Genomic DNA, 25,667 nt, shown 5'->3' with positions numbered 1-25,667 from the left:
ACTTTTGGGCATTTGGGCTGCTTCCATGTCTTTCCTATTGTAAATAAAGCAGCAATAAACATGGGGGTACAGGTATCTTTTTCAATCAGTGTTTTTGTGTCTTTTGGGTAGATACCTAGGAGTGGGATTGCTGGGTCGTAGGGAAGCTCCATGTTTAGCAGCTTGAGGAACCTCCAAACAGTTTTCCATAGTGGTTGTACTAGTTTGCATTCCCACCAGCAGTGCAGGAGAGTTCCTTTTTCTCCACATCCTCGCCAACATTTGTTGTTGCTAGTTGTTTGAAGATGTGCCATTCTCACTGGGGTGAGGTGGTATCTCATTGTGGTTTTAATTTGCATCTCCCTTATTACGAGTGATGTTGAACATTTTTTCATATGCCTGTTGGCCATCTGCATTTCCTCTTTGGAGAAGTGTCTTTTTAGCTCTACTGCCCATTTTTTGATGGGGTTGTTTACTTTATTTTTGTTGAGTTTCATCAGTTCTCCGTATATTTTTGTGATCAGTTCTTTATCGCTACTTTTGTGTGAGAAAATGTTTTCCCAATTAGTGATCTGTCTGTTTGTTTTTAGTAATGTCTCTTTTGCTGTACAGAAGCTCTTTAACTTGATGTAGTCCCATCTATTTATCTTTGCCTTCACTATTGTGGCGTTGGGTGCTCTGTCTTTAAAGATGTCGCTGAAGTGTACGTCGTGTAGTGTTTGACCCATCTTTGCTTCTAGGTGTTTTATGGTTTCTGTTCTTATGTCTAGGTCTTTAATCCACTTCAAGTTGATTTTTGTGACTGGAGTGGGCAGTGATCTAGTTTCATTTTTTTGCATGTAGCTTCCCAGTTTTCCCAGCACCACTTGCTGAACAAATTTTCTTTGTTCCATTGTATCTTCTTTGCTCCTTCGTCCTGTGGGATTCTTTAACCGGCTAAGGCAAGTTGTGGTTCTCTAAGGAGCATGGAGCTGCTCTCCTTCTCGCACTTCTGAGCTCTCTGCTGCTGATTTGATTCTTCACACCATCTCTTCCTTTTACAAAAACTTCCCATTGCCTCTGTGGTGAGTTACAAACTCCTCTATCACACTTGGTTGGTCCTTTTTTTTGTTTTATTAGAGTATAATACACTCTCCTGGTCTTCCTCACCTTCCACCACCTTCCCCTTGTCACGCTCTCAAGGTCACCTATTTCCCTCCAGTTCCCTATCTCCACTGGTCCAGTGAGATGGGCTAACTCATACATTTAGGGAGGATTTTAACTAGATGGTACTGCTGGCTCTGAACATAGGGCATGTAAAGTAGCTGCTTTTTATTAGTATTGTCCTTCTCTCTTTATGTGGTCACTCTCTGCTAAAACTTGATCCTGAATTGGGAAGGCCCACTTCTCTCCTTATTTTACCCACTCCCTAACTTGATGTACAATTGCCCTCCCCACTTACGTAAGGAAAAATTGCAAATGTAGCTTCAAGTCCCCACCGGATACTGTGTCAAGCCCCTCCTACCTAGAAATGCAGTTCATGCTGAAGGTTCCTCTCCACATCTTCCAAAAGCCCCCACTCCTTCCCCACCATTTTTGCAGAATTTCTTCCATTTCTTACCTTCTGATGCACTTTCTCCATCCTCTGCAGAATAATGTTTGGTTGTCCTTAGTTGTTTCTGTGTTTCTGTCACATGGAAACTGTCGCTAGAAGCTCTTTTAGAGGGTCCAAGACTTCACTTCATTTTTAATCTCACTCTAGTAATTAGGCCAGGGGTCAGCGAACTTTTTTTTTTTTTATAATATAATAGTTTATTTTTACATCATTTTGTACATTTTTTTTTCATCTCAATTGTAATCCCTGTGGGTTTCCCATCACTGAGTCACCTGTGTGCCATCACCATAGTCCCGTGTACTTCCCTCCCCTGCTTTTGATCCCATTCCCCTCTCCACCCCCACAAAATGTCTCTAGTCAATGAACTTTTTTTGTAGAGATATGTTAGTTGGAAATAAAGTCTCGGGCCCTCCCTGGTGGTGCAGCGGGTTAAAGCACACCACTACGAAGCTAGCCGCAGCCACCTCAACACGAGTTCGAGCCTCAGCGAGGGTGGTGACCCACACAGTGCAGCAGACCTCTCCTGACCCACTGGCTGCTCCCCTCAGCAGTGTACTTCACCAGTCTGCCTGTTCTGCTCCCCGCTCTGTCTCTGGTGAAGCCTCTCACTGGCCCTGCACCTCTGACCTGCACCCCAGTTCTATATGCATAAATAAATAAATCATTGAAAAGAAAAGGAAATAAAGTCTCAATGATAGTTAGACCAAGAATTTATTCAATAATCAAAGTGTGGATTCAAATCTGGGAAGCAGTTGACAGATTGTACTCAGTGAGAACTGTTCCAGCAGACACTGGTTTGCATTCAGTTTCTATAGCTAGGGACAGTGAGTCATCAACATTAAAAATGTTAATTATTTTTGACAGAGGGCTCCCGGTTCTGAGTTGCCCGACCTAAATTTATGTTGATGCTATCTGTGCGCAGAGGCAGGCAAGGCTGAGGTTTTATCTCGTCTTTTCTAAAGAATGCAACTTCAAATTGCTGGGTCATATGGTAGCTTCATTTTTAGCAGACTGAGGAACCTCCATGCAGCTTTCCATAATAGTTAGACTAGTTTGCTAATGCCATTCACAACAACATGGATGGAGCTAGAAGGGATTATGCTCTGTGAAATAAGTCAGAAGGAAAAAGAAAAATACCGGATGGTTTCTCTTATAGAATAAATATAGAGGATCAAGGAAAAAACAAAAAGTAAACAGACAACTATAAATCAGAGACATTCTGCAGGGGAGGGGGAGGGAAGGGATCAAAAGGAGGGTGGGAAGAGGCTATGGAGATGGTGCACGGGTGAAATATTGTACAAACGTGAACATGCATACATACATATACACAAGTAAGTAAATTTTATATTTAAAAAATGCCCTTTCAAGGTGCAAAGTTGGGGTGCCGAGGATTAAATCTTCTTGATCTGGTTCCTTGGTCATCACCAGACATGAAAAGACTGGCTTTGGCCACAGACATCAGATTTTCAGAGCTGTTCAGACTTCATGTTTATGCAGATGACTTTCTCCCTCCTGGCTGCCAGAACAGCGAGGGGTCTTCTTTTCCAGAACATTACGGTCTGTTCAACACTAGATAGTAAGTATTTGAAGACTTGTGGGTTTACACTATTTGACTCTGCTGATGGAGCCCCAAAGCTGTAGCCCCAAAGTTGCACCAGTGAAAACCTGAACCTGAGTGTGACTGTGGATCACAGCAACTGGACGTGTGGACCCTGAGATTTGTATTTCATGTAATTTTCCCATATCATGAAATATTCTGCTTTTAATTTTTTTCAACCATTGAAAAAATGTAGTGGCCATTCTTAGCTCCTGGGGATACAAAAACTAAAGTTGGGCTAGGGTTGATTATTGACCCCTACATGACAAGCATGTAAAAGTGGTAGCTCACAGCTGACCGATTGTTATTAATATTACTGTTGATATAAGACTAATTCAGAATATATATGTCTCAAGGATACAGTATTGCACTTTGGAGTTACCTGTGTATGTTTTACATTGTGATTACCACCGGAAGCCTACAGTTTCCATCTCACCCCATACAACTGACTCTAAACAGAACAAAACGACTGGCTTTTTTGATTGCTGCCAGGAGGAAATGTTCTGGCTATTTGAACCTCCATTGGCTGTTTTTTTGGTTTTTTTGGTTTTTTTTTGCTCATGGAATTTATCCTGTGGCCCCAGAGAATGCTTAGAGGAAAGTCTTCTGGGTTTATAGACCTGAATTTGAGGATCTTCCCACACAAGTAGTAAGATTATCTGCAAACAACAGAAATTGATCCTGAATAACTTAGAGGCTTTCTGAGCATGGGCATAACTCACTAGTGGGTCAGTTTAAGCCAGAGCAACCAGGACTGAAAAAGTGAAATAGGAAAGAACAGCAAATACAAACAAGCCTGCACCTGAGGTAATAAGGGCAAATATTATTTCGTTTGATGTTTATTTCCTTTTGCCTTTATGTGTTTATAGATGCCAGGCAGGCCAACTGGGTGTGTGTCACTGGAGACTACATTTAAGTTTGCAAAGCACAAGAACTCAAGCATGTGAAAATCGTTCTGGATAAACAAAAAGAGGCTGAAAATAGTCAGGCTTTGGCAAGAAGGTGAACTGTGACAATTTCAAGGTTCCAGGTGATAGAAGGTTCTGGCCACTGTCAACACCAAACCTGTCTCACTATTTGGCACCTTTGGGACATCGCCCCAGATTCAATGCCCAGGCCATTTGGAGTTAGAGTCCCTTTCTGTCACCCTGCTTCTTGTGTATGAAAATCTCCCCAGTCAAACCCCGTGCATCTCCCCCACACCCTAGAGTCCTGCCATCACTGTCCTGCACAGTGCCCACTCTCAGGCAGTGAACCCCCTCCCCCAGGCTCTGTAAGCAAGAAGGGGTGATGTGGTGGTTGGGGAAGCCAAGCTGAGGTCAAAGTCAGCCCCAGCCAGAGGGCAGCAGGTGTGCTGGCGAGCCTGAGCAGGCCGACACTCTCCAGCTCCGCTGGGCAGCCCGACACTCTCCAGCGCTGCAGGGTGAGTCTCTGTGGAGACACAACAGGGGCGGCCAGGCGGTCAGAGCGAGGACTGAGATGCTCAATGACCACGATGAGTGATACGGGCTTTCCTCATGCAGAAAAATGACTGGCGTTTCTATTCTGATAAGTGGATTCCTGCTCATAATGTCATTAGTTTAAAAACACTGAAGATTACCAAAGCACAATCCTGCCAGCATCTGCTAACTTCTGAGTCTCTTTTCGGGGTTCCTCGCCCTCCGTCCACTCCTTGCCCCCCTGGCCCTTCTTTTCCTTCCCTGAATCTTGCTTCTCAAAGACAGAAAACACATTTGGAATCGGATCCCTTTTCTCACGCTGAGCTGTCTTAGGGTGCCGTGGGGGAAGGATTGTTCTTCTCCATTTTGGGTGAGGAGGAGCCCCTCAGGCCCAGCAGGGGAGAAGGGGACGTGTAGGAGACAGGCAGTGCTTACAAGGGAGATGTTTGGGGCTGCACAGCAGCTGGGACTGGGTGGCGGAGAGGCTGATTTCATTCAAGCCGTGGTGCGGCTGCTTGGGCAGACGCTGGATGGGCACCCAGGACGGCAGGGACCCCGTGGCAGGGCCGAGCTGCAGGAGGGCGCCTGGAGGGAAGCACAGCCCTCTGCGGGCCACGGCCCGGACACCGGGGGACAGCACCGGGTGGCCTGGCCCTCGACTTCTCCTCCATTCTCTGCCTGTCTGTCTCTATCTCTCTGGCTCTGACTGTGGCTCTGTGTGTCTGTCTCTATCTCTCTGTCTGTCTCTGTCTCTCTATCTCTCTGTCTTTGTCTCTGTGTCTTTGTGTATCTGTCTGTCTCTGTCTCTGACGCTGGCTTTGTGCATCTCTGTCTCTCTATCTCGGTCTTTGTCTCTGTGTGTCTGTCTCTGGCTCTGTGTGTCTGTCTCTATCTCTCTATCTCTCTGTCTTTGTCTCTGTGTCTCTGTCTCTGGCTCTGTGTGTCTGTCTCTATCTCTCTATCTCTCTGTCTTTGTCTCTGTGTCTCTGTGTGTCTGTCTGTCTCTGGCTCTGACTCTGGCTCTGGCTCTGTGTGTCTGTGTCTGTCCCTCTGTCTGTCTCTCCTCTCAGGCCCGAGGGCAGGACACCTGGACTCTCCCTTTCCACCCAGTGAGCTGCTCCCTGCTTAGTCTCAAATCCAGGCTTCCCCTTGACCGCCCCCCGCCCCATCCCACCCCAGCCCCTTCTCTCTGGGCTTGTTGATTTCTTCCCTCTCATCACTGCTGTTGCCCCTCATGTCTGCAGGGTTGGGAGCACACCTCTTGGATATGCCCGTGCTGGGCAAGAGCTCAACAACTTCCTGCTGAATGACTGAGCAACAAATGAGTGTGTACGATGAGAGAATGCACTTGCTAGAAAAACAAACGTGATGGGATAACTTTAAAGGTCACAGTGACTGTTCAGTGGTTCATGAATCCGGGGGTACTGAGCTAGCAGCTCGGGGAGAGGCGGAGAAACAAGGAAGTGCAGGTGGGCACTACCTCAAGTGGGTGGCTTGGGGAAGGCCACTTTCCTTCAGGGCCTGGCAGGAGTTTGCCAGGGAGACGGACCTCCCGACCTAATGACCCAAAGAGTGCAGGCAGGCGATTCCTGATTGACTGGTGTAAGATTGCATGTCTGGGAGAGCTGACATTGCAAGGTCTCCTACCCAGAGACATGGGCTTGGCATTGGTGACGCCATCTTGGACCAGTGCCTTGGTTTGAATACACTAAAGGGAAGAGGGAGCCGAGGCTGGCTACGGTCAGCTCAGGGTGGGCTCTAACTTTTTAACAAAGAGAAGTGCAGAAAGCAGGTGACATGCTGGGTTGGATCCTGGAACGAAAAAAAGACGGTAGTGGTAAAAGACGGTAGTGGAAATTTGGATCAAGTCTGGCTTGGCGAATAGTATTGTCTTCATGTTAAATTCTTAATTTTGACCACTTAATTCAGAACATCGTTCTGTAAGGGTTAACATCTGGGGAGTTTGAATGGAGGATACAAGGCGTCTACTTTCATGGCAGCTTCGTTGTAAATCAGACATTATTCAGGAGAAATCCTGCTACTTGTAAAACCATCAGTGTGCCTTAAGGGCTAAGTGAAATAAATGTAATAAAGAAAGACAAATACCATATAGTCTTACTTATACGTGGAATATAAAAACAGATCAGCAACACTCCTGGGCTCATAGAAACAGAACAGATAGATGGTTGCCAGAAGTGCGTTAAATCAAAAGGTAGAAACTTCTAGTTATAAAAGAATTAAATTCTGGGGATGTGATCTCTGGCATGCTGTCTATGGTGAATGATACTGTGGTGTATGTTTGACAGTGGCTGAGAGGATAGGTCTTAAAAACCCTCATCATGAGGAAAAAATGAAATTATGGCAGGAGATGGATGTTCACTAGACTTGTGGAGGTGATCATTTGTGCTATATACAAATATGGAGTCATTACATGGTATTCCTGAAACTAAAATCAATTTCTATACCAACAATACCTCGTAAATGGATGTATGAATGAAATAAGTATTATTGTTACAAAATAAAAACTTCATTTAAAAAAGGGAAGGAGAAATAGAAGAGATTGTGTGAATATTAACATCTTTTTCTAACCATTGTCTAGAACGCCTTCTGGAGCGCTGTTATAACTCACAACTTCTTTCTCTTGGGACTTCAGTGATCATCAAGCTAGAAAGGATTTTCTATGGACAGTAGATTCATTTTTGTTTTGTGGGTTTGGGCAAATACACTGAGCTAATGTGTTCACCTCTCTAGACAGTCAAATATGAGCTATCACTCATTTGTAGGCCAGAAATAAGCAAACAAATGGAACCACCTTCAAAAATGCAAAGACGTTTTTGCCTCTACCTGCAAGTTCTACTGCCTGATTAGACTGAAGCATACTTTGTATTTTCAAGAGAACCATCGGGTCACCCATTTCACATTTCAAAGCAAAAAACAGAAATGGGAAATTCTTAAACGAGGAAGGTCCCACTCACTGTTCATTGAATACTCATGCTTTTTCTCCCACATTTTCCAGGCTCCTCTGTTAAGTCCTGGGCTCTTATTCAGGACATGCTGAGTGTGTGGTTCTGACAACCATGGAGACCATTTAAAACACACCAAATCCTGCATCTGAATGAATTTTTAGTGTCTTACAGGAGGATTTGTGATCTCAAGAGTGTTTTAAAATTCTCAAAAAAGTGAGCTTGCAAAAATAATTTCCGTTTCTTTACTTTGAATGAATAAATAAATGGATCATAATATATTTAAGCATATTCTGCAGTCAAGCTATACCAAAAGCAGACCACAGTATCAAAACTTATGACTCATTCTGCTAATCCTTAACTGATTTTTTTTTTTAAAGATTTATTTATTTGTGCATACAGAACTGGGGTACAGGCCAGAGGCTCAGGGGCGGTGAGAGGCTTCACCAGAGACAGAGTGGGGAACAGAACAGGCTGACTGATGAAGTACACTGCTGAGGGGAGCAGCGGGCGGGTCAGGAGAGGTCTGCCACGCCATGTGGTCACCTCCGGGGCAGACGGGAATTGAACTCATGCGGAAGCGGCCTTAGATTCTCAGTGCTGTGCTTTAACCCGCTGCGCCACCAGGGAGGGCCCCTTAACTGATTTTTTATTTTTGTAATCATTTCATTCTTTAAATTTGTAATCATTCTAAGCCTAGTCATAATTGGATATTAACTGTGTGGTACAGAGTGGTAAAGTCTGAACTTGCTAACAAGTCCTTCTCAAGCTGGTGTTGCCAAATTTTCAGCTCCACCTGTCTTTCTTGGGTGATTTTCTCACCTCTGGCATCAACTAAACTCACCTGTACCTAGATACCATCCCAGTCCAATTAGAGATTTCATCTCTGGAGATATGCATTACACTTGTGGCTATACATGAATTGGGATTAACTACACGATCGAGATCATTGTTCTGCTATTCTGCGTGCATGCTCATAAACCAAGCAGGAAAATGGAGAACGGCATTAAGAATTCACTGGAAAGGGTTGATTTTGACCATAACAATAGTTTGCTTGGTGGAATTCAGTTATAGTGAGCCTTTTGTAAAGAATCACTTCTGTGGGCTCTTAGCATGAACCATTTCTTGCAACAAAGAAGGCTTGAAGTAAATAGGGGGAAACAAGAAAAATGTCATCTGAAAAAAATACCCACCAATGACCACTGCTAGGGTAGGTGCTCATCCTGCTTTGCCTGGGACTCCCCACATTCAGCACAGAAAAATCTTAGACCCAGAAAACCATTGGCCTTGGGTAAATAAGAGCAGTTGATCACTCCTACCACTACCTGGTTTGTGGAGACTGCAAGGGAGAAGACATTTGCTATCTGCTCCTTCCTCATCAAGAGCACTGAAAACCAGGTACTGAGATAGTAAGAATGACCATAGCCTGATCCAGAGGAGAAGTAAATGTGTGTGGGATGAGCTGAAATATTGGATGCATGATAATGAAATCAACAAAACAGAACTACTGTTAACTAGGTATTAAGACTGGGAACAGCTTTGTTTCAGGAATTTGCCTTAGAAATTGTATTCACCACCAGGCATTTTACATGCATACTAATGCTAGAAAGTTCCCCTGTCTCTCGCTATGTTCTCTGAAAGGGTCTTGACTCCTCTTTATAGTGATTTCTGGTAATCAGGTTGACATTTTCCTTTTTCTTTTGGTGGCTGAGATTTAAGGGTTTGAAGTAATCTAGTGGGATTTATTGCAGGGGCTGCATAGAAACTGTCAATAAGCTTTTAAAAAGTCTTTTTAAAGTCACATATGTCCACTATAAAAATTTCAAGCAGTACAGAAGTGTCAGTCAAGTGAATTACAGGCATTGGGGGATTGGGGAATGTCGGGGTATAGACACTCTGGAGCCAGCTTGACCAGAGAGGGCAGGGAGAAGAAATAAAGAGAAGATCCAGGGAGTACAAAGGGGGTGAAAATCAAAAGAATGTTGAGTTTTTCCTCTGGAATGAGCAAAATGATCCTCTAGTTCATCTCTAACCAAAACTTCAGTAAGAAAAAGACATTACACACCATTGAAGCAAAGTTATTGTTTTTGCCTTTTCTTTCGTGTTTGTTGATTTGTTTTTGATGTATGTACCAAGACCAGACTGGAAGTGGCCAAGGGCAGAAATACAGGTGATTTTCCAGGGGCTACATTGAAACTAGGTCGTCAGCTTGATATTTCAACACATCAGTTAATATTGGGCAGACATTTACCAACTCTGCCTAATTGTAAGCTTTCCATGATGAATGAGACACTTCATGAGATGATGGGCGGGTGACAGAGACAGATATATTAACGGATTTTTGTATACTATGCCAAGAGCTTGTTAGAGGGCAGATGCAGTTACATTCGGAGCGTAGAAGCTTCTAACCGAGCCTGGCCACCCATGGATGAGGTTAGTGACCCGATGAAGAAGGGGATGAGCAAAGTCACAGAAAGCAATATGATGCTTCCAGAAACTAAGAGCAATTCACTAGGGACCTGCATGGGTTCCATTCCTACCAAGCCTGCCTTCATTCTTTATTCTTTCTGTTCACCTATCATGTTCAGTTCATGCCATCTGGGCCCAAAACTTGGTGCTAGGAGGCAAGAATACAGCAGGGAAGAAACACATTTTTCTTCTGCCCTCATGGAGCTAATCACACAAATAAGAATATAATGTCCTCTTATGGTAAGTGTTCCAAAGCAGACATCCAGGCAGGGTTGCCAGATAACATCCAAGATGTCCAGTTTGCTCTGAATTTTAGATAAACAACAAATTATTTTGAAAGTGTAAGTATATCCTGTAACACTAAACACTTTTTTGTTTGTCTGAAATTAAAGCTAACTGCACATGCTTTATTTTTCTCTGCTAACTGTGGCAATCTTAAGCTCAAGATATCATGGGATCACATGTGTAAGAGCACGAACTGGTCTTGGGGGCTCTGGGAGAGGGTGATTGGAGAGGGCGTAAGATCTGTAGGAAAAAAGGCTTTATCTGGGAGAGTGGTCCAGGAGACAGGGAGGGAGAAAGAGCGAAATGGAGGCAGACAGCAATCTGGGAAGAGCATTTGAGAGAAGGCCTTTGGGGCCTGACCACAGATACTTAACTCACTGGGATATGGAGAAAGGAGAAGCAATTGGAAATGAGTAAATATATCATGTTTGTAAGGAGGGTGCTATACAACTAAATGTCAGGTGCATGACTCAGGTTATTGATTATTAAAGATTAGTCACTGGATTGTGCTGGACTCGCTCAGCCCTTCGATTGCTCGATGTCAAATAACTCAGATGTGAAGTCTGGTTCGTGGCCAACGTGAGATTCTTAAACCACGCAGAGTCATCCTCAAAGGAGTCTGATTTTTCCTGTAAACACAGACCGCCCAGGATTTCCAAAGCTGGGAAGTATTCTAGGAGACCGCTTAGTTTCTGTTGAAATTTAAATGAATGTGTCAGAAAGAAAGCCCTTGGGGAAAACTTTTAGTAAACTAGTGAGGCTGTGTTGGAGACACAGATGGAAAGGCAGGGAGCTCACCCCACAGACACCTGCTGCTGAGACCAAAGGGTGCCAGGCCAGCTGGACTGAGACCCCAGTACCTGAGCAACAGGACAATCACTCTGGGCAGTGGTTCCCACCAGAACCACCCCAGGGGACATTCCCCCCAGGGGACTATTGCCAGTGTTTCGAGATCTTAATTGTCAAGTGGGTGGTGGGGTGTGACTGGCAGCTAGTGGGGTGAGTCTACTAGCTGGGGTGAGGACCCTGCTAAACTGCTTGCAATGCAAAGGAGAGCTCCTTTCGTCCCAGTGAAGCTTTATTCGGCACAAGATGTCCATAGCGTGAGGGTGAGAAATACTGGCACGGAGGTATTGATACAGGCAAGAGAGGAAATAATCATTCTGAGTCCAGGGATGGGGGTAAGAGTCTCTGCTTTTGGTAACATTACAGGTGGCCGGGATTTTGAAATACCCTTCAGGGCCTCCCTGGAGCCAGTGATATGGCCCAAGCGTGACCAAGTTCCAATACAAAGACTGAGGACCCTGGAAATCTGTCCTGCGGATGTGGCAAGAGAGGGCCGTTAACCACCTTTCCTTGACTCATCGTTTGGTCACTAAACAACCCTACCTTCCTCTCACACAGGCTCCTCTAACATAGTTCCACTGTAGCCTTCATAGTGAGCCTAGTAATTACCTTAAATCTGCCAAGAAGATGCCACTCAGAAGAACGGATACAGGGAAAGCCAGCCGGGCGCTGCCCCCTCCACCACCCGACCCCGCTGCAGCGCCCGCTCGCGGTGACGTCACTCCCGCTTTGTCCCAGAGCTAGGACTTCCCGACACGGGTGCCTCAGCACCATGGAGCCATGTTAGAGCTCTTTCCAGGCACGCTTTTTAATTTTTTTTTTTTAAAGATTTATTTATTTGTTCATACAGAAGTGGGGTACAGGCCAGAGGCTCAAGGGCGGTTAGAGGCCTCACCAGAGACAGATTTAGCAGAACAGGCAGATCAACGAAGTACACTGCTGAGGGGAGCAGCGGGCGGGTCAGGAGAGGTCTGCCACACCATGTGGTCACCTCCTGGGCAGGCGGGAATCGAACTCATGCGGAAGCGGCTTTAGATTCTCAGTGATGCGCTTTAACCCGCCGCACCACCAGGGAGGGCCTTAATTTTTTTTTTAAAGATTTATTTATTTATTCATACAGAACTGGGGTACAGGCCAGAGGCGGAGGGTGAGAGGATTCACCAGGAACAGAGTGGGGAGCAGAACAGGCAGATGGACGAAGCACACTGCTGAGGGGAGCAGCGGGCAGGTCAGGAGAGGTCTGCCGCGCCATGTGGTCACCTCCGGGGTAGGCGGGGATCGAACTCATGCGGAAGTGGCTTAAGCTTCTTAGTGCAGTGCTTTAACGCGCTGCGCCACCAGGGAGGGCCCTTAATTTTTTTTTTTTTTCAATGTCAGCTATAAGGCTAGCAGAAAGAAAATCTACCATCGCACCCTTGTATGCCCATCTAGATTTGGCCAGTTCTACAATCTGTGCTTCGGGTCAGCTTTTTAAAATAAAGGAATATCTTAAAGATGTAGCTTCTGGTTTCCTACAGCGTGAACAGCCTCTGGTGATTTGGGGTGGGCACCAAAGAGGGGGTTCCTGCTTCCTGAGCACTGGTGGGCTGTCTTTACAGAGGGAGGGAATGATGGCGATCTTGTTATCACAAAGAGTTTGTGTCTGAGGCAGGACTAGATGAACGGTGCCAAAAAGATGGGAGAAAGTTCGAAAATCTGAAGATCCAGATTGTCCTGAGTGAGTTTTTGACCCCTGACCTCTGTTTAAGGGCGACAGGAACAGAAAGACAGGAATGGGAGGAGCAGATCAAATGTAAGAACTTGCGAAGAGGCTTAGCTGAAGAAGAGACTCATCCCCTGATGAGGTTTCTCAGCAGCAGGTGCTAATAAAAAACAGGGAAGCGAAGAACGGAAAGAATACAGAAGTGATCTCACCGAGGCTGGCTTTTCTCCAGAAGATAGGAAGGAAGTGAAGAAGAAATTGACTGAAACCCATGGAAACCAAGAACACGTTCTCCCAGCAAAGCTGCTGGCAGACGCTGTGAAAACTAAGAGCTCGGGGCGTGACGACAGCATGGAAAGACCAAACCGGCCCTGACCCAGATGACAGTACCGGGGAGCCCGGACCTGCGAGTCACGGAGACCCAGCCCTGCATGCACCACTCTGCTGCCATCTGTTTCTGCCTCTGGGGCTTGGGCACCTGCCCTGGAGCAGCAACCCTGAGTCCAGCTCAGACCCTGAAGCCCCTATCAGTGCCACTGGCCAAACTGCCCCCTGGAGGACTCCTGGCACTGTGTCCCTCCCCAAGGCCTCCCACCCCCCAACTAGACTGGATGGTCTGTCTGGCTTCAGGTGCCAGCTCCTCTGAAATCTGTTCTGCCTGCTTTCCGTGCGCACGTGCCAATGTAAATGCCACCTAAAAATGTGCCAGAATCTACTGTCGTTCAACTTGTGCTTGGTTTCTCTTTGCACTCTAGGGCAGATGCCTCCCTCAGACCCCAGAAGAGTCTCCCTTCATCCCTTTCCTTTCCAGAGATGACCCCAGTTGTGACATTAACACGTTTGTTCACCTGTTTGTGTTTCGAATGCCAGCTACGAACCACAGACATGCATATGGTGCCATGTCCATCTCTTTACTTGTTTTCCCCAAGCATGTGGAATGAATGAAACAATCTTTTATTGGAAGTGTTCATATGGACTGAGCAGAACAATTGCAAAATGGAGCAGGTTAAATGCAGAAGCCTGGGAAGAGGCTTAGGTGATAAAACCCATTCCTTTTTTTTTTTTAAGATTATTTATGCAATGGTGATGGCACATGGGTGATTTGGTGATGGGAAGCCCACAAGGATTACGACTGAACTGGAAAAAGGCACAAAATGATGAAAAAATAAACTATTACTAAAAAAAAAGATTATTTATGCATACAGAACTGAGGGACAGGCCAGAGGTGCTGGGGGTGAGAGGATTCTCCAGAGACAGAGTGGGGAGCAGAACAGGAAGATCGAGTGAAATCCACTGCTGAGGGGAGCAGCGGGCAGGACAGGAGAGGTCTGCTGCGCCATGTGGGTCCCCTCCCTGATGGGGAATCAAACTCAGTGTGGAGGCTTCGCAGTGCTTTAACCATTGCACTACCAGGGAGGGCCCTGATACCCATACCTTGGTGAGGCATTGGTAGCCGTACACACACACACACACACACACACACACACACACACACACACACACACACACACACACACACACACACACACACACACACACACACACACACACACACACACCACACCACACCACACCACACCACACCACACACACCTTGTAATATATGAATATACTGCAGTTTCTGCAACTAACCACTTATTGATAATACATAGGTTTTCAATTTTTCACTGTTACCCAACATTACTGTCTAGACCATCCCAGTGTATACATCTTTTTGGATCCAGAGGCAAGAGTTCATGCAGGGTACTTATCTGGAAGTGGCAGTGCTGAGCAGACGACACACACATCTTCAATTTCAGTAAACACTGTCGCATTGCTGTCCCACTGGGACTACAGGCACACATACTTGCAGCGTGTAATGAGTTGATGGCAATTTTGAAAAATGAATTAGTAAATATTTATGTCATTTTTGCTTCAATTTATTATACAGTAAATATTGATAGATACACAAAAACGCTCTTTAGATGATCAGTGGTTGAGCACTATTGGTCTGATTTTATTTTACTTTTCACACACAAATAACCAGTTCCCCAAATACTGGAGAATAGTCTACCCTGTCTCTCCTAGATTATAATGTAACCCTGACTTCAGCATAGTTTCGTATGAAGGTGAGTCTGTGCCTAGACTCTCTTTTTCTGCTACATTCTTTCTATTTTTCCACTCACCCATACATCAATTCTCTATGGTTTTAGTTACTATTTTGTGATATTATCTTACTACTTGGGGAGAATTAACTTTATCATATAATTCTTTCCATCCATGAGCATGGTAGATATTTCTATTTATTTGGATCTTCTTTTTATATCCTTCAATAAAATGTTACTTTCTCCACAAAACTTTCATGTTAAATTCATTCCTACGAATTTTATATTTTGCTATAATGATATTTCTAATAGAAAAAGCTAATTATTGCTTTAGCATAGGATCTTACTTTTTTGGTATGAATCATCAACAATTTTACTAACTTTCTTGATTTTTCTATGTGGATGTTCACACAATCTGAAAATTTTGTTTCTTTCTATTTCTTATATATTTTTTCTGATCTTATTAACGGTCTCCATTCTCAGTAGTATTAGTGATGAAGTTGCATTCCCCAAATCCCATGACCAATTGAATTGGAATTTCTGATGATGAAGAAGAGTATCTATTTCAGGGTTGAATAGTTATTTTTATCAGGGGAGGAAGGGAAGAGGTACTGGAGGAATATTTTAATCTTCAGGTTCTGGGTCACATGTTCATTCCACCAAAGGAAAATCAGCAAGTAGATGTTGTTAGGACAAGAAAACAGCTGCCATTCGCAAATCACTGGGCTTGAAGAGTTGAAATCAGAGGCGGACTTTGCTGATGCCCAGAAACTTCCAGGTCATTGAGGTCCTCACACAATCCTTCTATAAATGGTACCAGCATGGGGCATCCCTGGTGGTGCGCGGGTTAAAGCCAGAGCTATCAAGCTATCAGCAGACCCAGGGGCCAGGGAGATACCCCACAGCCCAGGCAGATCTCTTTTGTCTTGTCTGCTGCGCCCCTCAGACTAGTATGTGTCCGTAAAGCCGCCTGCTCTGCTCCCTGCTCTGTCTCTGGGGAATCCTCTCATCTGCTGTATCATCCACACTTCTGGCCTTTCTCTTTCTTTCAGGGAAAAAGGGAAGTAAACAGACAAAAAGAAAAACCTTAACTGAAACCCCAAACCAGTTCATTGGTTCCCAAATTGGTTCCCATCTTAGGTATATTCAACTAGTTTTTCCACCTTCAAGCCACTGATTTTTGGGAGCTGGCCTAGTTCCTGCCCAATTATGGGGATAATTAGAAATCCAGAAAATCCATTACTTGAGATAATTCAGAGAATATGAAATCTGGAAAATTGTTTTACCCTTAATTGGGCTACCGTTGAGGATTCTTTTGACTGTAGGTAATCAAAATCCACTTGATTTAGTCAAAAGGGGATATTGTTTGGGGATTCAGGGATTGTATTTGTTAGGATTCTGCAGAGAAACCCAAAAGGATATGGATATGTGTGAAAATTCTCACACTCCGCCACCCGCAAGCTGAAGCATCCTGGAGAAGCCCATCGTGTCATTCAGTCCTAGTCCAGAGAAGGCTCAAGAACCAGGGGAATTGATGCTCTAAATACCGGTCCGAGAGATGAAATGTCCCAGACCAATCAGCGACGCAAGAAAAGGGACAATTCCTCCTTTCTTGCAGCTCTGCTGGAGTGATGGCCTTTGCCCAGCCTCCAGTTCTAACTAGGACATACAAGAAATTCATACTTCACATGCATGTGACCCCCCCTTCATCTTTAAATGTGGAATTTTTTTTTCTAGTTCTAAAAATATCATGCTCCAGCCTCAAAGGAGTGGGCATAACTCCTTACCCTGTAGGTGGGGTCTGTGCTTGGTAACTTCTTTCCAAAGAAGACAATGCAAAAAAGGCATAGGAGAGAGAAAGCTTTTACTATGGAGAAACCTGACCAACACCAACCCCAGCCAGGTGATGAAGGTCACTGGGACAAGCCACTTTACAGCTAGTGGCCTTCATAGAAGGTGAGGAGCTTGGCCTGTTAACCTTGTTTCCCCAAACCTATAACCTTTGTCTCATCAACCAAAACGCATCAGCTAATGTACCAACTGAACGACAATCTACAAAAATGCCCAAGAATTAGCCCTTGAAACCGTCAAGGTCATCATCAAAAATAAAGACAGTCTGAGAAACTGTTACAGCCAAGAGGATGACTAAGTCTCATGTGGTCTCCTGGCTAGGATCCTGGAACAGAATAGGGAATTAGGTAAAAACCAAGCAAATCTGGACAAATTATGGCCTCTACTTAAAAATAATAATAAAAAAATGTCCCTATATATTTCCAGTCAGATGCTTTTGCCTTTGGGATGGGCCTCTCAGAGCCTCATTTTGCTTCTGGTGCTTTCAGTTCAGCCCCTCTGTTTTCACATCTGGGTCCCTTTCTTTCTGGCCATGACCCAGCTCTCTGGCTTCCTATGTCGTAACCTGTGTTGGTGAACAGGGGTCTTGGCTTGAATACGGTGCTCACCCTGAGGTTCTTGGATGACTTTCTCTGGCCCCTCTCCCCTAGACATCCAGAATCACACTCTCACTGCTCATTTAGATGAGCATTTATCCCATTGCTGTTCCCTGGGCTCAGTCACTGAACGAGAATAATGTTCTCCAGTATTTATCTCCCAGTTAAGTTTCCAGCCGGTGAGGATGAGATGAGCCCTATGATTTCCAGGCTAAGCGATTTTTAAAAACTGAAATATTACTTTAGACAATCCCAATTAATTTTCCTCTCGATTCCAGTCATCTAAGCCCCACCACACATGATGTTAAGCAGCACCAGCTGGTTCTACCCAGCCTTGCACGACCCAGGCACCTTGCTTACTTCTGTATTGGTTTGTAAATTGAAAGTGCGAGGGAGTCTTTGTAAAGATGCATGAATCATTCTGTTCAGGGCAGATTTATCATATTGCTCTGAGATTGCAGGACAGGAGGATATTTTTTAAAACAAACCTTAAATAATTGGATGAATTTGCAGAAATGCTGAAAAACATTAGTTGTGCACTTTTAATTGGACAATTATGTTACTGTGATTACCAATTTCTATAGTTTTAGTTCAGCAGCCCTAACAGTTCCCCCAGAATTAAGAAAAATACTTTGTTCTCTTGTGTTATTTCAAAGGACTTCAGAAACCAAGGTGAGCCCTTTTGCTTAGGTTTGGGAGAAGTGGGATGAGCGACCTGGTGACTCATTGAAGGTCACTAGGAAATATTGGGGTGAAGACACCAAGTAATGAAAAATGACATGACGGACTGTCAGATACCATCACAAGTCATGCACATCTTCAAAGCTCCCCCCTGGAGGCAGCACACCCATTATTCAAATGAAACCTTCTAGAAATTTCTCCTGGGGAGTGCCATTCCAGTCTGCATTGAATTCTTGTGAATATTCTCAATAGGCATAAGCTTTTGGCTTGGCATTTGATTTTTGGAACCACCAAAAGTCATTTGGAGCTAACAGTGCAAACAAACAGTGAGTCCTCACAGCACGTGACTCTTTGAAAAATGAATAGAAATGAGCTACATTGCTTTTCTTGAATGGCATGTTTTAAAGCAGAAGAGTTTGTTTATTAAGTCTTTTTATTCCAGAAAGGATTTCATAGTCATACCGAAAGTTAAGAAAAGTTTTTTTGTTTTTTTTTTAAAGATTTATTTATGCATACAGAGCTGGGGTACAGGCTAGAGGTGCAGGGGCAGTGAGAGGATTCACCAGAGACAGAGTTGGGTTCAGAGCAGGAAGGTCAATGTAATACACTGCTGAGGGGAACAGCGGGCGGGCCAGGAGAGGTCTGCCGTGCCATGTGGTCGCCTCTGGGGCAGGCGGGAATCGAACTCATGGGGAAACGGCTTTAGCTTCTCAGTGCTGTGCTTTAACCCGCTGCGCCACCAGGGAGGGCCTAAGAAAAGTTTTAAAGGCATGAGGAATGTTGATATTATTATTCTACATTCTGAGGTGACTCCTTGAAGGATAATAGTCTAGGATAGTTTGTTAAAGTGCATTTATTAAAATGTCTTTCTCTGGGGAGACTTGTGGCTTTTGATGCTTCGTCTCCTCATTAAGAAGGCAGAGTGGTGGCTCCTCATTTTAGCTGCTGCTCTCAGCTGACCATTGAGCAGGGTGGTCATTACTGGGGTGTCACGGAAAACCCCTGCCCGAGGTTTCACTCCCCACCTCCCCACTTCCTACACAGGGGTGCTCCCTGCATAGGAATGCTCCATGCGGCTAGCAGGTAGAGCCCAGGGCTGCTGCCCCACTCCCTACAATGACCAGACAGCCCTGCAGCGGGAAATGATCTCGCAGATCTCACTAGAGGACTCAGGTCCTAACGAAGCATCTAACACTGCCGGGCAGAGGTGAGATCAAATTGTCCTACCTCCCGTCCTTCACCTTTGTGAAAAAAGCCTTCAGACAGCCCCACCTCCTGCTTCCTTTCTTCCAATTTACAGAGGAGGAAACCAAGGCTTTGAAAGGTTAAGTCATTTGCCCAAGGTCAGCAATTAGAAAAGGACAGAGTCAGGATTTAAACCCTGTGTGTGTGGGGGGGGAGTGCCTTCTCCCTCCTTGCTTTCAAGACCTTGGAACAAATCAGGTGTGGCTGAGAAAACAGAAGGGGCCCCACAAAGGACCCCAGGTCACATTAGAAGGTACTAACCATGGCCAGGATGTAGAGGCAAGTCCGTTTCCTTGGCTGCAAGGCCCGCCTGGTGCGCTGCTGGCGAATAAGCCATCTCGGTGTCTGGGGGCAGCTCATTCAGGACCCAGCAGCAGCCCCTGCACCAGGCGGGGATGGCAGGAGCTTCAGAATTAAAGGCAGTTACTTCTTGGGAAATTGCGACTCATTAAGAGCAATGGGCTGTTTCCCATTATATTAACTTAATAGCGAGAAAGCAAGTTGCTTGGCACACCCCCGACAGGATGCTTGGGGCTGAAAGGAGCTGCTCCCTCCATGAATGATTGATGGCAGTAAGTGGTTGGGGTGTCACCAGGAGCCTCTGCAATGCATCTGATATCCGCGCCCCAGGATTGAGACTCAAATACATTCCCCTGGTGGTTGAGACTCTGCTAGGCTGGTCGATACCAGGAAGATGAGTCTGGGCTTGCTCAGGGCTGTGGGCTAAGAACTGGCTCCTTGACAGATTGCTGCAGGCACCCCGGAGACCCTCCCTGGGGGGCAGCCCTGGTGTGTCGGGGCCAGAAGATAGCCATCTTCCTTGGAGGAACAGAGGAATGGCCCCAGTCACTGTATCTGTCTTCTCTGGATCTGGTCACGCTCCCCCCCAACCCCCACATCAGTCTGGCCTCTCCCAGCCAGGGCTGGTGATGGTGAGAAACCACCCACCACCTCTGTCATGTCCAGGCACCCAGATGCTCATCTTTCTCTTCCATAGCAGCGATGTCCTGAGCTACTGTCTCGTTCTACAGAAGAGGAATTAGAGCCTGGGGAATTTAAACAATGTGTCCAGACCACACGTCAGCAGGAGGGCCACCACTTGAACAAGAGCTTGTCCAGATCCCCCATCAGGGATAAGCTGCTGCTGCGCTAATGATTTTTCTTCCTAGCACAAAAGCTCCTGGCTAGGTTAACTCTTTAGTCTTTATTTTAAATCTATCCTGAATGGTAACACCTGCCCAGTGCTGCTACCTTAAGTGGCTAATCTGAACAGACCCATGCCAGCGTTTGGTAATGTCAACATTACAATGGCAGGAACTAGGGAAGGACATGTGGGAATTCTCTGTAGTATCTTTCCAGCTTTTCTATAGATAGAAAATGATTCCAAAATAATATTTAAAAACCCAAACAACATGGGCCTCCCTGGTGATGCAAGAGGTTAAAACACAGCACCATGAAGCCATCTGCAGCCACTGCAGCCCGAGTTCAACCGCTGACCAGGAGCTGACCCACATGGCATGGCAGACCTCTCCTGGTTCCCTGCTGCTCCCCTCAAGCAGTGGATTTCAGTAGATCTGCCTGTTTTGCTCCCCACTCTGTCTCTGGTGAATCCTCTCACCCCTGTATCTCTGGCCTGCACCCCAGCTCTGTATGCATAAATTTAAAAAATCTTTAAAAGAGTAAATAAAAATTCAAGCAATAGAAAATGGTATATTAAGTGGAAGGCGATTCTCTCTGAGCCTGGCCTCCTAGCCTCCCCCAAACCCCACAGGCCCCCACTGGGGTCTCCTCCCCTGTATCCTTCTGAGGATGTGACAAGGATGCTGGGTGCCTAGGAATGTTTGTGGGCTCAGCATGAATAAGTTCGCCTTCATTTAATTGCCTCTGTGCTGAGCTGGGTGGAAACAATGACTGGGAAATGGCAGATTCATCTTTAGTGAAAAACTTGACACCTGGTGGAGAATCATCCTCCAGGCCTTCGTTTATTTTAATTAGTGTTCATTTAATTTCCGATAGGAACACAGACTCTGGGCCCTGCCGTGCCACCCCACATCCTGTGCAACCTGGGTCGGGAGCTGTCGTGGAGGACCTGGAGGCCTGGGGTTCCATATATTCAGCTCCCCTGGGGGTGAGGGACACTTCGTGGCTTCTAGGATTGTGGGTGGAAAATTGTTCTCTTTTTTTCCCAACTATCAACTTTTTTGAGGTTATTAAAATATTTTATTTTTCCCTTCTATGTATTCTTTCTATCTATCTATCTATCCATCCATCCATCCATCTATCTACAGCCTCCCCTAAACCTACCTCACTGAACATTAGGATTTCAACATGAATTGTGGGGGACATAAATATTCAGTCCGTAGTAGACAGTGAACCTGCACATTCTGTACAGTGTTGAGGTTCTGGAAACACTGCAGACCTCGGGCCTGCAATCTGGGCTTTATAACCAGACAGAGTTGGGCTGAGAGATGGAGAATCTCTCTGAGCCTCAGTTTACCCATCCATCAAGGAAGGGTGGTAATGTTTCTACCTACCTCCCACCTGGGAGCGGGCTGAGACAGCACTTGCCAGCTGGTAAATGCCCCACGGGAGTGAGCTCTGGGCTCTGTACCAACTGCACCAAATCTCAAAGGAGAAACCCAAGTTAGGATTATTTCGGGGACACGAAATTCCTCTTGTGGCCGGGGAATGGAAAGACAGACCAGGGGAGACTTCTCCTGGTCTCCAGTTCCCCTCCCCCCCTCTATTTAAGGGCCATGTTTCTAGGAGATCACAGGTCTCAAATGCCCCATCTCTGGAGGCTCAGACTTTTCAGGATAAATCACGGAACCTGCTGCGTGTTCCTGTCGCGTCCGGTGTGGAGTTTCTGGTGCGGCTGAGCTCCTGAGGCAAGCAGCTCCCTGGGGTGGCATTTGGGGATAAAAAGATGGATTTAGCTGCCTCATCCCCCAGCAGTGACTCAGCTCCTGGAAGCTCAGTGACAGCCAAGGCAGTGGGAGCCCGGGAGACGTTTGTGCCATAGTGGTTTGCTGTCTCCGCACCAAGCCGGAGTCTTTCTGGGAATGTGCGTCTCATCTCCGCCGCCTTCTTGAGCCAGGATTTTGTCCGTCTCCTTCCAGGATTTATTTGTCCTCTGTCTCCTTCCAGGATTTGTGCTCCTGGCAGCTCTTGGCAGCTTGCCTTCTAGCTGGGGAATGTTGTCGAGAAGGTTTCCATCATGCTGGCTCTGTCACACAAGTTCAGACAGAAAGGAAAGCGACCATGTGCAATAGTCTTGGAATTACGTTGTGAACCAGTGTTCGAAGCCAGTATTTCTCAGGAGGCTCCAGGCCTCCTGCATGCGGGTCCCCAGCCCAGGTTGATTCTGATCCTTGCAGGGAACCTGCCTTTTAAACAAATCTCCCCTGTAACTCTCTCACCTTGAGACCAACTTCCCCCCATGAACCTAAAGCAATGCTGAGATGGGGTTAGTACCTCTAAGTGGGTATCATGATGACAGCAAAGACACTGGAGTAGGACAGATTTTTTTTTTAAGATTTATTTATTTATGCATATAGAACTGGGTTACAGGCCAGAGGTGCAGGGGCAGTGAGAGGATTCACCAGAGACAGAGTGGGGAGCAGAACAGGCAGATCGACGAAGTACACTGCTGAAGGGAGCAGTGGGTGGGTCAGGAGAGGTCTGCTGTGCCATGAGGTCACCTCCGGGGTGGGCGGGAATCGAACTCATGCTGAAGTGGCTTTAGCTTCTTAGTGCTGTGCTTTAACCTGCTGCGCCACCAGGGAGGGCCCAGGACAGATTTTTTTAAAAAAGATTTATCTAGGGCCCTCCCTGATGGAGCAACTGGTTCGGACACAGCAGTGCAGGCCAGCTGCAGCTGCTTCAGTGTGAGTTCCATCGGAGGTGACCCACATGGCGTGGCAGACCTCTCCTGACCTGCCTGGTGCTCCCCTCAGCAGTGTACTTCTTTGATCTGCCTTTTCTGCTCCCCACTCTGCCTCTGGTGAATCCTCTCACCCACCACACCTCCAGCTTATACCCCAGTTATTTATGCATTGTATGCATAAATAAATCAATCTTAAAAAAAATCTTGGAGGTTTTTTTTAAAAAAGATTGATTTATTTATGCGTACAGGAACTGGGGTACAGGACAGAGATGTGGGGGAAGAAGATTCACCAGAGACAGCATGGGGAACAGCAGTCAGATGGACTGAAATCCACTGCTGAGGGGAACAGCAGGCAAGACAGGGAAGGTCTGCTGCGCCCTGTGGGTCAGTTCCCCGGCCCAGGATCAAACTCGCGTTGCAGTGGCCGCGGAGAGCTTCACAGTGCTGCACTCTAACCCCTTGTGCCACCAGGGAGGGCCCAGGACAGATTGTTTGTAACTGAAGTAATAGAGGTCTACAGCATTGTGGGTTCCACATGTACAGCCTTTTCAATCAACTGTATACACGATAGTACGTTCACCCCAGAATTCTAGCTTTTGTCCTTCACCGTACAGCTGACCCCCTTTACCCAACCTACCCTGCCAAATCTGGTGTTAAACTTCAGTCCCACTGCTCTTTCTTGAGTCTGTTTGCTCATCTGTAACATGGAGACTCCAATAGCACTTACCCCCGAGGCTACTTGGAGATCAAATAAGGTGCTAGGTGCTAGCGCTCGATACTTGCTCGGTCAATGTTAGGTATTGCAACAACGGGAGAAATGATAGCGTTTGCCTTGAAGGTAGGGTAGCAGCTGGCAAACATTGTTTTGTAAGGAGCCAGGAAGTGAATAGTTGAGGTTTTGTGGGTCACACCATCTCCGTTGCAACTGCTTCATCCTGTTGTTTTGAGTAATATTGGAAGGGACGAGGGTGGCCAATGTTCCAGTAAAAACCTTTACTTAAAAATCAGCCAGCGGGCTGGAGTTACCTAATCCTCACCTAGGACATTGGGCGGATTAGTTGAGATTAGTCTTCTTGACAGTGTGCCCAGCCCAGGGACTGGCACTCACTCCCGGAAGGATTCTAGCAGTTTTGTGTCTCCATTGATGTCTGGGCAGCCCTCCTTGCTCCCAGGGAAGTAAAGCATCCGAGAGCACATTTCAGCAGAAGCTGAGCCTCCCCGTCTCTCCGCCGCCAGTTGAAGCTCAGTGTTCATGCCTGCACCTGGAGCCTGCATGGCCCCCGCCTCTGCCCTCCCCCGAGACTGGAGGTAACATGCCAGTTCCTGGTGTGTGATTAATTCCCGGCATCCTACGCTTCACCCCAGGGTGCGTTGCCATTTTCAGCATCTGGCCCGTGGAAATCAGGTTGCTCATCTGAACCATGTTGAGGTGAGGACGATCTATCCAAGGGGTGGTTAACGATGCACTTTCAAGTCCACAGACGCATTTAGCCAGCACCCAGAGGCTGTGTGACATGGTTAAGGCATACGGGGCGTGGGGGCATGAAGGCGGGAGCCCTGGATTTGAAGTCTGTCTCTGCAGCTTTGCGTGCTGTTGGGTGAGTCCCTTCCACGCTGAGCCTCAGATCCGCCCCCTGTGAACTAGGGATTAAATGAGATACATTGAGCGCCACCAGCACAGAATCATGCAGAGCAGACACCACGTGCCAGGTGCCTAGGGAGAAAGTGTTGCCCAGCAGGCCAAGGGACTCAGCCCTTGTCAGGCGGCTGGTGACTCCGCCCAGGGATCAGACTCTGGCTCTCTACCAAGCACCCCGCCCCCACTGCTCCCTGGGACTCTTGCTGCTGAGGTGGGGGGTTTGGGGGGACATGGAGGCTGAGCACCCTGTGCAGGGACTAAAGCTTTTGGAAAGAGTGCCATCTTGCCAGGAGGCTTGCAAGCCCCTTCAGTGTAGCTCTTTCGTTTAGTGCCTTCCCCAAATCACAGCTACCCAGAGACTCAGGTGCCTCTTCTTTGAAAAGAAGGTCTTTGTAGAAACAAAGGTTAAAGCGAGGATTGGGGAGGGGGTGAATGGTAGGTGGGGTCCGTGCTGGTGGGCCCCTCAGTCCAGCGGGACCAGAAAGGCCTGAGAAAGACAAACAGAACCCCAGTGTGAACATGGAGGCTGAGGTCGGAGAGCCCAGGATCTGGGAGAGGCCAGCAGGGGTTGTCCCCAGGGCCAGTTCGTGGTGGCTCCTCCTGGCAGCCCCAGGAACCTGATGCCAGACTCCCAGCTGGGCGTGACCTGGGCTGAGTCTGGAGCACACACAGCAGGACCGGCTTGGCTTGGGCTCAGCTCCCCCCTCCCACCACCCTCACAGCCCCCACAGCCCTTACAACCCCCAGTTCTCACAGCCCCCTAACCCTCAAAGCCCCCATTTCATAGCCCCCCAGCCCTCACAGCCCCCCA

At 46.6% G+C, this 25,667-nt stretch overlaps 1 protein-coding gene and 1 pseudogene across 1 annotated transcript in view; both read left to right on the top strand.

Moving 5' to 3' along the window:
* Positions 1-25,667, top strand: part of LOC101627135 (chromosome unknown open reading frame, human C16orf45) — a 74,678-nt gene that overhangs the window by 14,543 nt on the left and 34,468 nt on the right. The gene's annotated exons all lie outside the window — the stretch shown is intronic.
* LOC105854259 lies at positions 10,865-13,591 on the top strand (annotated as a pseudogene).

The sequence above is a fragment of the Condylura cristata genome, unplaced genomic scaffold, assembly GCF_000260355.1.
Source record: "Condylura cristata isolate star-nosed mole 26May11 unplaced genomic scaffold, ConCri1.0 scaffold00032, whole genome shotgun sequence".
Lineage (NCBI taxonomy): Eukaryota > Metazoa > Chordata > Mammalia > Eulipotyphla > Talpidae > Condylura > Condylura cristata.
The sequence above is the reverse complement of the archived record's forward strand: the minus strand, read 5'-3'. Positions and strand labels throughout refer to the sequence as shown.